Source organism: Rhinopithecus roxellana, chromosome 1 (genome assembly GCF_007565055.1).
Source record: "Rhinopithecus roxellana isolate Shanxi Qingling chromosome 1, ASM756505v1, whole genome shotgun sequence".
In the NCBI taxonomy this organism is placed as follows: Eukaryota; Metazoa; Chordata; class Mammalia; order Primates; family Cercopithecidae; genus Rhinopithecus; species Rhinopithecus roxellana.
Window position 1 is genome coordinate 166,608,622 of NC_044549.1, and position 17,603 is coordinate 166,626,224.

Consider the following 17,603-nt stretch of genomic DNA (forward strand, 5'->3'; position numbering starts at 1 on the left):
TATTCAAAATATTATGCCACTGCTTCTCAGAGAAGACCCAATGCTATTTTGAATAAAGGCCTCTCTCCAAAGGGACCAATTATGAAGTCAATTGCAAACTTTAGGTTGAACTATGGCATGTTTGTTAAATAAGTTAACAAACAGTAAATGACATTCTTTTTATAATCCCATTTGCAGGTCTTATTTTTCTGAGAACTGTTTTAGCTGTTATTTTCCACATCATCAGGTATTGGTTCACACTTTGAGACAGAAGTTTTTAACTTCAGCATCCGACAGGTCCAGGATGAGGCCATGGCTAGAATGTAAGGGATCTACAACTGTGTAGGATCTTTTCTAATTTCTTTCCATTGACCCTTAATTGAAATTTGGCATTTCCTTCCATTTAAAAGGCAGGCAACAGATTACACTGCCATTATAGTACCTGTGACATCACCAATAAAAGTCACAATTTTTTTATATGACAATACAATTCTTCCACAAATCCTGAAAACTTATTTTTTTACATCATGACATTAAAGTCATGATAGTTAATTTCTCGTGATCATAGCACCTCATAATATATAGAGATAAGTATTGGTCAATTCTTCACTTGGCAGTCATTCAGTCATGAAAGGTGGAAGATGCATTATCCCACCCTAGATATTTAGACATCTACAGTGCTTTGTGGAATTCCTTATTCATACTTGTTTGTTCTTCATCAATGGAAAGAAGTCAGGCATTTAAATTAGTCATTACAATTTTGCAAAAATTGGAAAGTTCAAATGAGAATTTTTGATTCTTTGAAAGTTACTATTGCTCTTTGGAATATGATATACATGTAGGCTACAAGTCTAGACCAGGCAAGTTCAAACACATCTGATGGTTAAACAAAATGTTGAAATGTGTTATTTAAAGTAAATTTAAGATTATTATTGATGACACATTGGGTGATGATATTAGTCATCCATAATGTTGTAAATTCTGTGAGATTCAGTGTACTTTGTGTTATTTGTCTTGCTCTTAGTAATCCCATGTACTTTCTTAAAATTTAAAAATGTCATTCTGAAAAAGGGTACATAGGTTTTACCAGAATGCCAAAGGGATCTATAGCAGGAAAAATGGCTAAATCTCCTGCTCTAGGCATTCTATGACTAATCTAGGACCCTGAATATCCACGTATTACTAGAGATGCCTGCTATCCACAGAATCCACAAACGTTTCCTAGCCCTGGACACAGTGTGCCCAGACTTCCTGGTCAATTTACAACTGAGTAGAAAGAAGACCTCTTCATTGCCATCCACACGAAGGAAAGGTAAGGTAGAGAAAAGAACATGACTTTATAAAGAAGTAATGGCACAAAGTTTCACCTGATAAAGCCCTAGAAGTTGATGGTGAATTTGAGGTGGTGGAGGCTGAGAAGCAAACAACAACTTCATGGTAACTCAATAAATTACCACTAATTTTTCTAGAAACCGGTAGGCTCTTCTTCAATATGAAAAGTGATTTATTCTTACCTGTTATTACTGATGCCATTTCCTTCACTCAGCTGAATATAATATGAATGTACATTTAGAAACACATCCTGGCCAACACAGTGAATCCCTGTTTCTACTAAAAATACAAAAATTAGCTGGGTATGGTGGCAGGCACCTGTAATCACAGCTATTCAGGAGGCTAAGGCAGGAGGATTGCTTGAACTCAAGAGGCAGAGGTTGCAGTGAGCCGAGATCGCACCACTGCACTCCAGCCTGGGTGACAGAGTTAGACCCTTTCGGAAGGAAGGAAGGAAGGAAGGAAGGAAGGAAGGAAGGAAGGAAGGAAGGAAGGTGAAGGAGGGAGGAAGGAGGAGGAGGGAGTGAGGGAGGGATGGAGTGAGGAGTTAAGGGCGGGAAGTTAGGTTTAGAAGGAAGGAAGGAAATTAAAAAGGCTTCCTTCAGTTTCGCGAAGAAAGAAGAAAAAGAAAGAAGAAAGAAAGAAAAAGAAAAAAGAAATAAAGAAAGAAAGAGTAGAGCGAAGACTAGTCGAAAGAAAGAAGAAAAAGTAACCCGCCAACGAGGAAGGAGGAAAGGAAGAAAGAGAAAGAAAGAAAGAAAGAAAGAAAGAAAGAAAGAAAGAAAGAAAGAAAGAAAGAAAGAAAGAAAGACAGACAGAAAGAAAGAAAGGAGAGAAGGAAGGAAGGAGGAAGGAAGGAAGGAAGGAGGAAGGAAGGAAGGAGGAAGGAAGGAAGGAAGGAGGAAGGAAGGAAGGAAGGAGGAAGGAAGGAAGGAAGGAAGGAAGAAGGAAGGAGGAAGGAAGGAAGGAAGGAAGGAAGGAAGGAAGGAAGGAAGGAAGGAGGAAGGAAGGAAGGAAGGAGGAAGGAAGGAAGGAAGGAAGGAGGAAGGAAGGAAGGAAGGAAGGAAGGAGGAAGGAAGGAAGGAGGAAGGAAGGAAGGAAGGAAGGAAGGAGGAAGGAAAGAAGGAAGGAAGAAAAAGAAAGACTACAGCACTCTCCAGTTAAAAAGAAAGCTATATGGGCTTTCCACACTAAATCCAGGCTGGGCAGAAGAAAGTGATGCATATTGGAGGCCCATATTTTTGAGCACTGTTGTCCCAACATTTAGAAACACCCCTGGCATAAAAACAACACTGTAGCTTTTAGAAATTTTGTTGTGTTTTTTTTTTTTAACACTAAAAAATGAGATTTAGCCCACAATTTAATATTGTCAATACATATTCTTCACTACACAACTGGCATGCCAACTGTTTACCTAAGCACTTCAGACTCTTCAAATCCCACACCCACACATTCTGAACTCATCTGCATCCAGATATGAATAAAGATGAATAGCATCTTGAGGAAATTGCTTCTCCATTCTCAAATGGCAAAAGCCATGGAGTATACTCCTTGTAGTGTCTAAGGAATTTCTAAGAGCAACAAGAAAATATCCTAAAGTCACCATTTTGTAAGAAAAATCACATCCTTCTATGGCAACCTGCCCACTGGGGATTTCAAATTAAAAGGGACCTTAGAATTCCCTTCCTGTAATTCTCTCTCTCTCTCTCTCTCTCTCTCTCTCTCTCTTTTTAAAAAAAGGACTTCTTTATTTTACTAAACTCAAGTTAATTAGGTTTTGGCAGGGCAGCAGCTCAATTCAGCATCTCTTTATAGAGAATGGTTCTAAGAGATCTTGATGAAATTGCAAATGCTTAGAAACAGTCATTTGCTTGCATGCTGGGTAAATAGGAAAGCATGCTGACTGTATTTATTTTCCTATCATTATGTCACTGTGGGGTGAGCTAGTAAAAAAAGTAGAGGTTGCTAACATTTTGGGGGTGTGTGTGTACATCCTAAAATAATTTATTTTTTTCTTCATCTCAAACCATTATTCCATGATTGCAGGAAGTCCCCAACAGTAGAATAAACTGTTCACTAAATGTTTATTTATAAATTGGATTTTTTTCACTTAAATCATTAGTGTTCATTGATTCATTCAACAGATAGTTACTGAGTGCCAATTATGGGCCAGGCTTGTGATATACACAGATGCAAAAGTGAGGTCCATTTTTATCCCAAGAGATGCTTACAAGGTGATGAGATGCCCAGGCTAACCTACATTAATTTCTTGTCTTAGTTAGGGCTGCCTTAACAAATTACCATAGACTGGGTGGCTTAAACAACAGGAATTCATTTCTCACAGTTCTGGAGAAGATACCAGCAGGGTTGATACCTGGTGTAGGCTCTTTCCTTGAGTTGCAGACAGCCGCCTTCTCACTGTGTCCTCACATGGCCTTTCCTTGGTGTGTGCAGGCAGAGAGAGAGAGAGGAAGCATGCTTTCTGGTCTTTTCTTGTAAAAACACTAATCTCATGCTGAGGACCCCACCTTCATGACTTCGTCTAGATCTAATTACTTCCCAAAGGCCCTGTCTCTAAATACCATCTCACTGTGGGTTAGGACTTTGATACCTCCTTAATAGCAAATGTGCTAGTTCATCTATATTAGTTCAGTAGAACAAGGTGTCTCAAATCCACCTCAGAGGAGAGGAACCTTGGCCCCTCTGGGACTCCTGCAGTAGTTCGGGGAACAGGGCTCCAGAAACTGGCAGGAAATGGGAGCTATAGAGACATCAGACACTGCAGTCCTGAGGCCCAGGTGGCTTGAGGCTCAGAGGAGACTAAAACAGACTCTGAGGCTCAGGTCAGTTCCAGAAGCAGAGGTAGTAAAATTTTTGCAGTGGAGCCAAAACTCATAATGAATGTGCTTCTGAAAGTTAGGTATCCTTATTTCAAGGTCTGCCTGTATCTTTGAAGCTTCTTATGATCATGTTCAATTAGTCAACACAACAAAACAAATAAAGATAACACAAATCAGACAACACCAACACTCAATGTATTATAAAAGCCTGGAGTTTTTGCAAAGCTGCAATTACACAGAGCTTTTAACCAGGCCCAATGAAGCAAGCTGGGTACATATCCAACTCTCAGCAGTGTCAAAGCCAACATTCACCAAGCTCAGCCCCTCAACCAGAAATAATTTGACTTTTATAGGGTTTGATCATTTCCTTAAAAGCCTTTATGATCAAAGCCAGCCTGGAATGGAAAGGGATCAAAAGATGGGAAATTACACAAATGCAAGTGCAGATTTTGACATAACCCCCACTAACAAGTAGTGCAGCAGATGCCTTTTCAGAGAATTCCCCCCTCTTCTCAAGGAAACAACAAACACACACCATGTCGAGATGAAATGAACCTTTTCCCTGTCACCCTGAATCCATGCAGAATCAATAAATAACTCTTAGCTGGATCTTTGACACACAGACTTTCAAAATGGAATGTCAAGCTCCTTGTGATGTTTTTAACAGAATAAAGAGGAAAAATACACCTACGTTTTTCTTCCCCCATCTGTTGTTAAAATTAACAAGGCAGGTGAGGACATTCAGGTATCTTTGGGTGACTTAAACCATGCTGAGGGCTGTACTGAGTGTATGGCTCTGCCACAGCATGCTAGGACCCAGGAAGAATTCTAACACTTGTCTGATTCTTTGCAAGGGCTTTTACCTCCATCATCCAAAAAGCTCCTTACAGCAAGGTATGAAAGACAAGAAATATAGCCATTTGGCAGAAAACCAAGGCTCAGAGAGCTTAAGAAACTCTCACCTGTGGTCACACACCTAATGGCAGAATCATATTCAAAATCAGAAATTTCAATTGCAGAGCTTATCATCTTTAACCAAGCATGGAAACCCAGGGCTCCACTTTTCTGTGGAAAGCTGAGTCTAGCCTGCATATGTGTTTTGTTTTGTTTTATTTTGTTTTTAATTTAATTAGTTCTACCATGTTTTAAATGAATTGGTTCTACCAAACATTAAGATCTTACACATGAAAATATGGACTTCTGACTCCTTTTGGAAAACCCAAAATTCAGACCTACACTGGTGCAGGCAACAGGAGGAAAAAAAAAAAAGGACTAAAAGGAGACTGCAGCTCACTTCCTGGAAGATCTTGCCATAACCCAGAGCTGATCAAAGATCTCCTCTGTCTGTGACCCCTCATGCTCAGCTACACAAAACCCTAACAAGTCATTATTCTGTTCCCTTTTCCTGTGTCTGTGCTTTCCCTCCTCCTGGGTTAACCCCATCTGTCTTATCAATTTGGTGGGTATACATAATCTTCTTCCAGGATTCGGTTCAAATGTACCTGGCTCCATGAAGAATTGACCATGAAGTCAATTCTGATACCCCTGGGATAATCAGGCTTTGTTCAAGAAATGTTCTTGAACATTTTCTTATGCTTGTTTTACAAACCTGTTTTCATCTGTGCACATTCAGTGCTGAGTACACAGTAAGCAATCAATAATATTTTGTTCAATAATAATAACAGTGACTTAAGTAGTACTTCTCATGGGCCAGATACTGTTAAAAAGCACCTTGTTCATGTTAATTCATTTAAGCCTCACAGCTACCTATTATTATACCCATTTCACATAGAGAAAACTGAAACATACTAAAGGTTAGAAAAATTTCCCACAGTCACTCACTCAGCTATTAAATGGCAGATTAATTAGAACTTAGTCGGGCTACCTTTGGATGAATGAGTGGGTGTGCAGGTGGATGAATAATTAGTTAGAAGAAAGGGAGAGAGAGAAGAAGAGAAAGGAAGAAGAGAGGGGAGGACAGATAAACTGTCAGCAATAGGGAATGGCAGCGGAGGCAGATGTGAAAAAGTGCTTTCTGTTGTAGGAGCACGGAGTCTTTTGGTGGGGCAGGGGCAGTGGTATGTGCTTGTAAACTCTACAACCAGCTTTCTAAGGGAATATGCTTGCTTCGTAGTATAAACAGTGGTGTAAATCCTCCCACCATGGCTGATTTCATGATGCCAACATGATATCTGATCACAGAGTTGGAGAGGGCCAGTTCTAACACACCAGGGCTCAGGGTATGCCAAGGAAAATGGCATGTAAAGCGACAGGTAACAGCCAGGTGACAAAGGACTGTGGAGGCCAAAGCAACTCCATCTTGGATGCTAATCCACCATGTTGACTTCTGATTAACTTCAGTTCCTGGAAGGCCTCTAAGATTTTCCACTTATCTAGTGAGAGCGGGTACTCACTTACTATAAATCCTGCCCTTAGGTCAAACAAATTTGATGTTACCATATTCAATAGTTCTACAAATCCTTTCAGAATCACCCCTTTCCTATAATATATAAACCCTGGGTCTAGTGGGTAATGGCTCAGGGATCCACCATCTTGTCTTGCCATTGCCTGACATACAGACATGACTTCTGTTCCTAAGTCCCAACTGTAGATTTCTTTCTGATAAACTAGATTTGTCAGCCTCTTTCTTCAGCCTCTCAGCTTCCTTGAACTTTGGGATAGGTTTGCATAGACCTGCCCGTTGCTAAACAAGGACCCGTTAAACCATACTAAGGATGCAATCCTCTTATATGCAAGCAGGAGTAATTTAAAGGATTTTAGCAGAGAGTGATATGATCATATGCTTATAAAGAATTGACACAAGATGGGCACATAGTCAAAATCTTAGGAACCCTTCTTCATCTTCCTATATCTTGCCTGCATGACAATTATTGCCGCAAGAAAAGTTATCAATTGTTTCACCCCTTCGTACCTTGTCCCTTTACTGGTCAGTTATTGCTCTCTCTGTGTCACTCCCCCTCATCCTTTTATTGTAGGTTCCCAGAAGTGCTCCAGGTATAACAGACCCTCAGGACTGTAGAGTGTCCATCTATCATTGTTGGATCTGTAACATGTAAGGACTGGAAGACCTAAGCAAAGAAATGAGTCTGAATCAACTTAAACAGAGAAGACCTCATATGGAGTAAAAATAAAACAATGTCAGACACATCCTTGACATTATACACACACATAACTGAAAAGGATTTTAGAAATCATTTAATTCCTAGCTTTCCTCTTACTGGGGAAGTAGAGCCCAGAACATTTGATGTAACCAGCCCAGTGCCACAGAGATGGTTAGAGTCAAAGCTGGAACTGGAACTAGAACTAGGTTGCCTGGTTCCCAAATAGTCTATATGCACATAAAGGGGGCATTTTCTGAGATGTCGCCACCCCTGCAAAGTCAAAGGCTTTCTTAGAAGAGTTTTTTTCTTCTACTAAGCAGGTTCTATTTCATCAAACAGAACAAACAAAAACATGCTAATTTCCAGGAGCAGGGACATTCTGTTATCTTTTTCCAACACTGGATAACATGAGCCATCTGTTTAGGAAACACTCCGTGACCACAATTCCCTGTTTATCACTCAAGGCCTTATTATCTACTTTAAAAATTCTTGAGATCCTGACCTTTTCCCATGGTTCTCCATCTACCTGCCTGAGCCAAAGCCATTTCCTGATAACTGGGAAGTGGGAAGGGAAACGAAGTGAATCTTTAAACACTATTCTGGCAAGTCTACTCAAGATAAATTGTTGGAGGGGAAGTTGAAACTTTTGGCTGAAATGCAATGGAGTCTGATAATTCACCCTCATTTCAGGTGATATTGGCCAAGGCTACAGTGAACCTAGCCAAGGGGCCACTGGGAGCTAAAACAGAAGCCAGTGTTCATTGGGCCAGGATCCAGGAGGCTATTGCTGCTCCAAGGAAGCCCATTTTTCATTTCTCACATCCCATATCTTGGTTATGGCCCTGATAAAGGATCCTTTTCTAGCTGAAGGTCTTCTCTACTTTCCAATACCTGTATCCACAGTCTTGATCCCTAAGAACAGAGCAGAAAAAGCCACTTTCCAGAGTCAGAGAAGTGAAAACTGAACTGGGGAGGAAGGTCCCAAAGTGCTAACGCCGCTAGAAGATCCCAGAGTGCTAAAGCAGCTGTATTACCATTTGCGCGGGCCTGTCCCAATTTATACCTACTGTCTTGGAAAAACAGCTAAGAGCCTTTTCTTTCTCCAAAGTGTCCCAGTGGGAAATGATAAATTATATGGTTACCATTGTCTGCAGTTCTTGGGGTCAGAGACCTCCAAGGCATCTACCAATAGAATTCAAGGCATCCATGAACCTGCATGGAAAAAAAATCGCAACTTTGTTTGTGAAGCTTAAACGGCAATGTACCATCTCATTCCATTTTGAACACAGGCCATAAACCTCAATAGCAGCAGTACTAGTGATTAAGTCACCAATATAAATATTTTCATATCATAATACAGCTGCCATAGTTATCTCATAGGAGCATTTATGCCCATTCCTACTTCGAAACAATACTAGCCACTAGTCCCACTACAAGAGCTTGTTATAGAGGCATTATGTAAGAAGCACATACATTAGTAACGGTAGTTTCTAAGTCGATAAACAGATATTTCAATAAAATTGGTTTGTGCTATAATCTTATGTATTATATTTTATGCATTTAAACACACCATTCCAGGGCCCCTAGGCTTTGTCAGACTGTCAAAGTGCACCATGGAGTAAATCAGAGAAGACCTTGGCCTGGAGATTGATAAAGCCATACTAATGTGGCACTCTGATACATGAGAAAGAGACCTTGTCCTCTGGCTGGGGAGCTAGGCTGCCTTTGAATTATCTATGCTATGAGGTATTATTTAGTACATTCCTTTTCCTTGTAAGCATCTTCTTTCAGCCTTTATTACTCCCATTCTCTTTTTTTGCCTTCTTTTATTCTTACTGTTTTGTTTTGCTTTATTTTTTCCCCCTTTATCCTTTGGTTTAGGTTTACTACCAGGTATCTCTTAGTCTTACTGTGCTAAGTATCGGGTTCTTTTCCTTTGGGTAGGTTTTTTGTGGTTGCTCTTTTTGTTTTTGTTTTGCCATGCTTCTCTTACTCCTCTTTCTCTCTTGCCCCCACCTTTCCTACCTTTCTGTGCTGTTGTCTGCTGCCTCTAGCTTGGCCCTCCTGACTTGGCTGGCCACACACCATACCCCTTTCACAGGTTTTGTAGCAGAAGCATTGGGTCTCAACAGTCCACAGTACATCTTCCCTGTGGGAATCATTTTCAGTTTACTAGCAGACACTGTTTCTGAGCCACAGTTAAAATAACAAACTGGCCACTCCAATAAATGACCGCACAACACATGGTAGCAGGAAAATAAAAGCTTTGAAACCCTAAGCTTAAATATAATTGTGGAAAGGGTGAAAAGTATTCCACTTAATAATCCGTGATGGCCAGACATCTAGGGAAGATCAGCAGCCTGGACCAGGACTCTTCTCAGTGCATAAATTCCCAGTGCAGCATAGGAAAAGCATACTGCTTAGTCACTGCTAACAGGGGGAGCCCTCTGTAGCAGGCCTATACAATGATTATTTCTCCAAATCAGAGCTCAGATTAGAAGACTCAGGGGAAAGCCATGAGACCTCACGACCTTTGTGCTTTAGCTTTAGAGAACTATGCACTGTGCCTTCAGCATTGCCCTCACAGAGGACATATTTGTCCTGAACTATTATAGCAGTCTCTCTCAGTAAGTTACTGAATACGTCTATCAACGACCTAAAATTGGAAGGAAGAAGTGAAGAAAGGAAGGAAGGAAGGAAGGAAGGAAGGAAGGAAGGAAGGAAGGAAGGAAGGAAGGAAGGAAGGAAGGAAGGGTGGGAGGGAGGGAGTGAAGGAGGGAGTGAGGGAGGGAGTGAGGGAGGGAGGGAGCAAAGGAGGGAGTGAGGGAGGGAAGGAAGGAAGGAGATGGGGTGGGGGGGCAGGTGGTAGAGGAGGAAAAGAGAATAAAAGGAAGCTAATCTGTATTTGGAAACATACTTAACCACTTTGTCAAATATTACTCCACAGTTGAGGATAGCTTCACATATTTGTAATATTTGTTTCCATTTTATTTCTAATGAAAGGCATCTAAAGCATTTTTTTAAACTGTCTGAAAATGCAGTGACATTTGCACTGGACAAGTATTAACATAAAAGGTAGCTGAGAGAGCTTAGGATAAAATGAAACTGTAAATTTCATAACCTTTCCTAATCTGTTCATTTATCCTCCTAAAGAATAAAATCTGTTTTTATTTGGGGAGGATTTTTTTTTTTTTCAGTATTTACTCCTTTATCTATTTTGAAAGAACTATATGACCCTTACTATTAACTTACCAGCTGTGGTGGAGAAATAGTATGTTCAAACCTATCAGCTTTTGAGAAGATTCCAGATTTCATTCTCATATGAAATGACCATTTCATTTGTCATTGTCATGTTGAGATGTATTAATTCACTATGTTTTTATAAAGTATATGTAGATATATACTAACATCTAAGGTATAAGAGCTTCCATCATGGCTCCAAACCACTTATCAAATAAAGTTCACAAAGTCACAATCAGCAGATAATAAAATAAATACAAAATGTATTAATCTTATGGATTATTCAAATCTAAATATAGATTAAGATATTTTATATTTGTTAAAAATAAAATCAATAAGGGTAAAGCTTCTCAGGTCCTACTCTGAGCTTTTTTTTTTTTTTTTTTTCAGTATCTTCTTCAAACTCTTTCTACAAAACCTTATTATTTAGCTTCTCTTGCTATTAAAAATAGTCAAGATCAGATATTCCAAATCTTGATTATTTTTTATTTTCAAATATCTAACCCAAGACTTTTAACTCATACTATGTATTGTATAAGCATATCTATTCATTGTGTTCTGAATAAAAGTTATTTTTTCATATCCTTTGTCTCAGAGCATATTGCTTAATAGTAATTGTTATTCTAAATGTCAACAAACTCATATTTATATGATTTAAGATAAAGGCACACCCCAAAGAATTTCCCCAGAAGATGTGTGATGTGGGACTTTTGACATTGCACCACATAGGAGCCACAATAAAATAAGTAGAGGGGATTGGACCACATAAGTAAGATAAGGATACAGCTCTCCTGAATAAACTAGGAACTAGAAACCAGAATGTCTGCCCAGGTTCCAAAGGATTCCCCTTCCTTTGGTCCCTAGGACAGAAACCATTTATTTTGGATATTGTCACACTTAATTTCAGTGTTACATCTCTTTTCTTTAACACTGCTGCAACTCAACTAAGCCGGTATCCCCACCTCCAGAAAGTCACCCTTCTGGATGATCTGGTTTTGAATGGCTCTTCCTGAAGAGTGGGGCAGTTGTGCAAGTTTTTCCTACTTGCATAAAAACAAAATTGGTTTCTAACGAATTCTCTGGAAAATGAATGCTTCCCCTTGAGATAACTGGGGTCTTGGGGATTCAGAACAGTCAACCTGACACAAAAGGCAGACTGAGGTTGGGGGTAGGAAAGAAAGGAAGAAGAGGAGCAGCTCTTAGTGCACGCTGGATCTCTGTGGGCATTTTGGTCACACCTGGGTCCCTCAGCAGCCAAGTCTCACCTCCATCTTCCTCCACCCATCCCTCCTCTGACAATAACGTTGACTCACTCTCTTCTTTTCTTCCTCCACCTCCCTCACTATAGGATGACCTAGGTCCTAGTGTGCCACAGCATTAGAGATAGAAATCCTATTCCAGGTGACATAAAAGGCACCAGGTGTCCACCATCTGTCTGTGACTCTTGCCCTGCTGATGTGATTCTGAAAAACAGGATTCTTCTATCCCCCCTATTGATTATGACTATTACTGTAGTCATAGTCAATATTACTATTGACTTTTTGTTGGTTTGTCTCCAAAGAGAGGACATCCTGGTACTATAGAGAAAAGACATGAGGTGTTCTTGGAAACTAGAGCTTTGTCTTATGAAATGCTTAAAGGTGTATGAAATCCTCAAGTAACTGGAGAAAGCCCCCTTTGTTGAAGGGGCTAGGTAGGCAAGGAAGTGACAAATATTATTGGAAGTGACAAAGAAATATTTTTCCTCTTTCTGAGCCTCAAGTACAGAAATATATTGTTTTGCCTCAGCTTTACATCAGCATAAACTTTAATGAAAAGTCAAAAATCCATGAGAAATCCAATAATTCATGCCATTGTATTCAAAAGGATGTTTCCTGTGATAGGAAAAATTCCCTATTATTTTCACAAATACTTCAAAGTATGGAAGGATGAAGCAACTCAATCTAACAGAAGACTTTGCTAAAATCATTAGAAATCATTTAATGTTATTTAGAATCATCCAGAGGAGGCTTGCATAGTTAATTTTTGTTGAAGACTTATAAATATTCTGCAATTTTTTATTTTTGCAAAAAGAGTCACATTTGTGGTAGCTTATTCATTATATATGATATAGAGTTCTTCTGGTTATGCTGATTGAGAAGCATTTATGGGAAAATAAGCAAAACACTCTTTTAAAATAAAAATTATTTTCCTAATTAATTTTAAGATGCTAAAAAAATAGCGGGAGTGAGCATAACTTATTTATGTATAATGGTACCATATTTGAGCAAGGGTCAAAAGGCAGTGGTTCTAGCATTAGTTATGCTACAAATGCACCAAGTGGCCTTGAGCTCAGCATTGAATCTCCTCCCTGAGTCTGGATTGGGTGGGATGATATCTGAGATTCCTCTTAGCTCTAATTCTGTGACTCAATTCAGAGAGAGGCTTTCACTTGCCGAATACAATTGCTACATAAAACTGCCTCTAGTTTTTGACCACAGAGCAAATCCCTGTTCATATTTGGATCCCTCCTTCCATTTATCTTCCTATTTTAAAAGAGAATGTCTACGAAAGGTTCAGAAGAGAAGTCTAGTACCAGCAGCCAGTTCTCTAAATCTATTTACAGTACTAGTATTCCACTATACCAAGATGTACCCCAACAAACTTTGAGACAGGTGATATGCAACATCAGTCTTCCCAATCCTCTGGCCACAGGGGCTCACAGGCCAGGACTGGCACTCATAGGATGCCCCTGCAGTTTGGAGTAAAGGGTTAGGGGCCTCACTCATGCTTCCTTCTAGACAAAGGGTTTTCAGTACCAAATAGGGCTGGGAGTATGGGACATACTCAGTGTTCTTTGCTCACCAGACCAATCAGCCCCACCATTTCCTGGCTGAATGCCAATAAGCAGATAACTTGATTTCTTCAATACCGGGTTTCCCCATCTATACCATGAGATAAATATCTCTACCCATCTTTCAGGACTGTTGTGAGGGTTAAATCTAACACAAGCACACACAATATCAAATATAGTGTCTGGCACATAGTAAGAACTCCACAACCGCTAGCTAGCGCTGATTGTTACATTACTATTTGTCTCCCCAGAACAGTTCAGCAACCTGAAATAAACCCACCTTGGTGTGGATCTGGAGTCTTTCCTCAAGTTACCAAGGGACATGTTCTAACTTGTTTCTACATGCAAAAACAAGTGGCCAGAGCGCAAATTCAGGCGACAGATAAGCATCCAGAAAGCAATGAGCCCTGCGTGGGGGGGGGGGGGGGGGGGGGGGTGGGGGGTCGGGGGTCAGAGCTAAATCTCGTGGAGTGCGAGTTTTAAGTCTAGGATCCTACCTCAGGTATCCAGGTACTTGTGAAGAAGCCCGGCGCTCTCACCAGGCCTGTCCTGTGAGGGTGTGGCCTTTGTGCTCAGGAACTGCACCAGGAGCCTGAGCGCAGGGAATCCCCGTTCTGCTCCTTGGGGCTCTGGAGTTGCCACCGCTAAGGCAGGGAGCTAGCTGCTCCAGGGGTGCCCCGGAATGGGAGAGACTGACATCGGGATTTCTCCCGGGAGCCCTAGCGAGTCGAGGTTTCCTTCGATGTGGCCAAGGCGAGGGACCCAGAAAAAGGAACTGCTCTGAATTTTGCTTTTTCCCAACCGGTACAAAGGAGCAGGAGTCCTCTGTAGGGCACCCGCGGAGAAAGTAAGAAAAGCCTGCACGTGGAAGGTCTGAACAGGGAGGACCTAAAGGTTGTACAGGGTTCCAAACCCAACCAACCAAATGTTTCCCTATACGGCTACTAGGAACCAGGGATCCACTCTCAGCCAAAGGCACCTCTGGGAGAGGAGCATGCACCTCCTCAGGGAGAGAAGGGTTAAGTGAGGTGCTTACTGTCCTTGGTAGTCACTGTGCCCCCACCCGGAAATAGGGGGCTAGGTGGATAAAAGGGAGGGGAGGCTGCCTCTTCGAAACAGCTGACTAAGCCCCCTCCCGTAAACGGTCTTGCACTCCAGATTGCTGGGGTGCACAGGAGAAAAGAACCTCCCCTTCCTGCATTTGCCAGAGCATCTGGAACCACCAGAAGGATCTACCTGGAAACTGCAAGGTGGGCAGATCCACCTCTGCCTGGTCTCCCAGGTCTAAGAGCTGGGTCTCCCCTCACCCGAGGCCCACACCTCCTAGCTCTGCGTTTCCCTGCGCGCCCTCCAGCTCTGCGCTCCCCAGCCTCCCGGGCGCAGCACAGGGCTCCCCCCACTCCCTCGCTCCGCCCAGGTGCGATTTGTGGAGGGGCGGGGGAAAGTGGCTCCCACCGCAGCCTCCGCTCCTGCGCTCTCCTCCAACCACTTTGGATCCCTGTTTACTCGCTGGGCTCTGGGGACTCCCCTCTACCCCGCACATACGTCTCCCCCTGGGAGGCAGGAGTCCCCTTCCTACACTGCGGCTGTGGAAACATCCTTGACTCCCGAACGCCTGGCAGAGAAGGTGGGCGTGGGTCTACCGACCTGGCTGCGGAGGTGAAGGAACGTAGAAGCAAGCGGGTGCCAGAGAAGAGAGCAGACTATGGTCCTCTTAGAGCATGGAGAAGCATCCCTGGTCCGCGATCTGACCATTCAGTCACCACCCAAGATGCCAACGCATTCAGATTCTCGCGGGGAGGTTTGTTTGCTTATGGGGAGGGAGATCGCCCCATCCCAGGCACTGAGCAGACTGCCTTCCCAAGTACCCAAGGGCCCGGCATTCCAGGGCTCCATTCCTTGTCTCCACGCGTACCCCAGGTATCCAAGCCCCTCCCCCATCTGTATTTACATACCCAGGCCAGCGCCCTCCGGACTCAAATCCCTTTTCCTCTTCGTCAGATGGCCTCTCAGGGCTGGCCCCTCGTCCACATTAGCAGTACCTTTTCATTTCCCTCAACCGTGGGCAGATCTACCCGACCCTCAGCTTCCTCCTCACCGCACGAGCAGCCTTTCCCTCCCTGAGCCACTTACTTCACCCACCCATATCTGCACTTGCAGTTCCCACGGCGCACAGCCGCAAGCCACTCCAAAGGTTTCATTGCCGAGTTGGGGGTGGCGTGTGCAAGGATGGACTGACTTCCATCGCGCTGGACGAAGCTTCAGGGGTGGCCGCAGCCATCCTCCCCGTCCCACCTCTCTTATTTCACCTTCTCTGTCCCTACCGAGCTCCTAGAGGCAGGATGAGCACTGCTGGGTCCCAAATCCTCGCCTCAGGAGCCAGAGCTGCGGGGAGTGAAAAGTCGACTGGCAAAAACACACAGAGAGAAATGGGCAGATGCATATGACAAGAGGAGCTGGGGGAAGGGCGAATGCAAGAACTAAACCTGCAACTTGCACAGCATGGGGTGAGCACCGCGCAGGGAAGGGTCACAAAAGTTTGCAGACTATTGTACAGCAGCCGGCTGAACAGGAGCAAAGAGGGTCGACTGTATCTCACCAGGAGGAGGTCTCTCCCAGGGTCTGCGCAAAAGGGATTGGGGGACTTAGAAAGGCATGGCTTAGAACTGAGGTAATAGTTCTCTACTTGTTCCTTGGAGGGACGGCCTAGGTACCCGGGCAGAGGGATGATCCCGCGCGCTGCGAAAAGCAACAGGCGGCTGCACCTTACCTTGCGCCAGTCCCGGGCCGGGGTGGCTGCTCCATCCTCGTGGCTCAGGGAGGAGGCGTTGGATGCGTATGCTTAGGGGTGTGCGCGCTGCCAGGGCTGCAGCGGCCGCCACCTCCAACCAGCTGCAAGCCGAGCTGCCCACCTGGGACCGGGCCGGCCCGGCGGGCTTGGCTCCGGGCGAAGGCGGCGGGGTTGGTGCGCGGCGGCTGGGTCGCGGGACGCAGGCAGTGCGTGGCGCGGCTGGCGTCTTCGGGCGCCGCCACCGAGCGAGGGTGCGGCCCCCGGCTGCCGTGCGGAGCACGACTTGGCTCGCGTTGCTGCGGCGGCCGCTGCAGACCCTCCCTGCTCCAGGCTCCGTAGCCTTGCAGGAAGAGCAGACAAAGACGCGAGAGAGGCAAAGAGCCGCTTGCCCAGATGCAGTCGGCTCAGTCACTAGAGGGAAATCGCCTCCAAACCCAGCCTGGGGATGAGGGAGGAGGGGCGAGGCGGCTGGGGACTAGAAAAGCAGCAGGGAATTAACGTGACAGTCAGAGTGCAGCCAGCGCCTCGCCGGCGCTGCTCTCTCGCCTCGCGGTTGGGGGGTCCAGAAAGGAGAGAGGGGGCGGGGGCTGAGCGTTGGCTGCAGGAGACCAGCTGAGGTAGGAGTATTAACTCCCTCCGCTGCTCTCGCCTTGCTTCCTCGCACCCCCTTACACAGCTCTACTTGCAGCAGTCTATGGCCCCATTCCTTCCCCTATTTTTCTAACTACTGAGATCACAGCTGAATTAAACTGGTGAAAGGAGCAAAACGTGCAATGGATTGATTGCCCTCCTTGGGGAAAAAGCGGAGGCTTAAAATCAATTCGACAAATGAGTGTTTACTGGGTGCCGAGTACTGTGCTCCTCTATTGTGAGGGAGGATTATGAATAAGGTGCCCCCCTCCCGCCCCAGGCTCCATTGTCAGATCTCAGAATCAGTTTCCCCCGCAGTTCTGGAAGCCCAAAGTTTCGGGGTTGAGTTGTGGTCCCTGATCCCTACCCTCAACCCATCTAGCTTTCTAAAGCAGAAGAAGGTGGGATTCAATTTTCCCTTCTCCTTCCTGGGATGACTTTAATGTGCAGCCGAAATGGAGTCTATTGGCCCCTTAAAAAGCGCGCGCACGCCATTGTGCGTGTGTGTGTGTGTGTGTGTGTGTGTGTGCGCGTGTGAGCGCGCTCGCGTTTGCGCGTGTGTTTTAAGAGTAAGTCAAATTACTGGTTTTAGTGATGTTCTTATTTCATGATTTTAATTATTTACCATATCTGCACTAGACACCAATTTGGGGCAGAGGAACCCGGCTCTCCAGACTCTACAAATACCTCCTTTTCTCTGAAGCTTTTTTCCACTACCCCAGTCCTCTGACAGAGAGGAAGAAATCTTTCCCCTCTCTTTGCCCTCTCAGAATTTTATTTGCCAATAACTTGCGGAACTTATATATTTATAGATTTGTCTCTTCACTCACATATGA

General features: G+C 43.8%; 1 protein-coding gene across 4 annotated transcripts in view; it reads right to left on the reverse strand.

Annotated features, from left to right (window-relative positions):
- The window catches only part of LRRC3B (leucine rich repeat containing 3B), a 90,208-nt gene extending 73,659 nt beyond the window's left edge, over positions 1 to 16,549 (reverse strand). Inside the window, exons 1-2 of one of the 4 annotated variants that reach the window (XM_030938765.1) lie at positions 14,583 to 14,685; positions 13,844 to 14,171 (exon numbers count right to left, since the gene is read on the reverse strand). The gene's annotated coding sequence lies outside the window, so the exon portion shown is untranslated. Of the gene's footprint in view, positions 1 to 13,843; positions 14,172 to 14,582; positions 14,686 to 15,301; positions 15,383 to 16,116 lie in introns of those variants that run through there. The other 3 variants (XM_030938756.1, XM_030938755.1, XM_030938767.1) reach the window with 3 other exon arrangements.
- Positions 16,550 to 17,603: the final 1,054 nt, after the last annotated feature.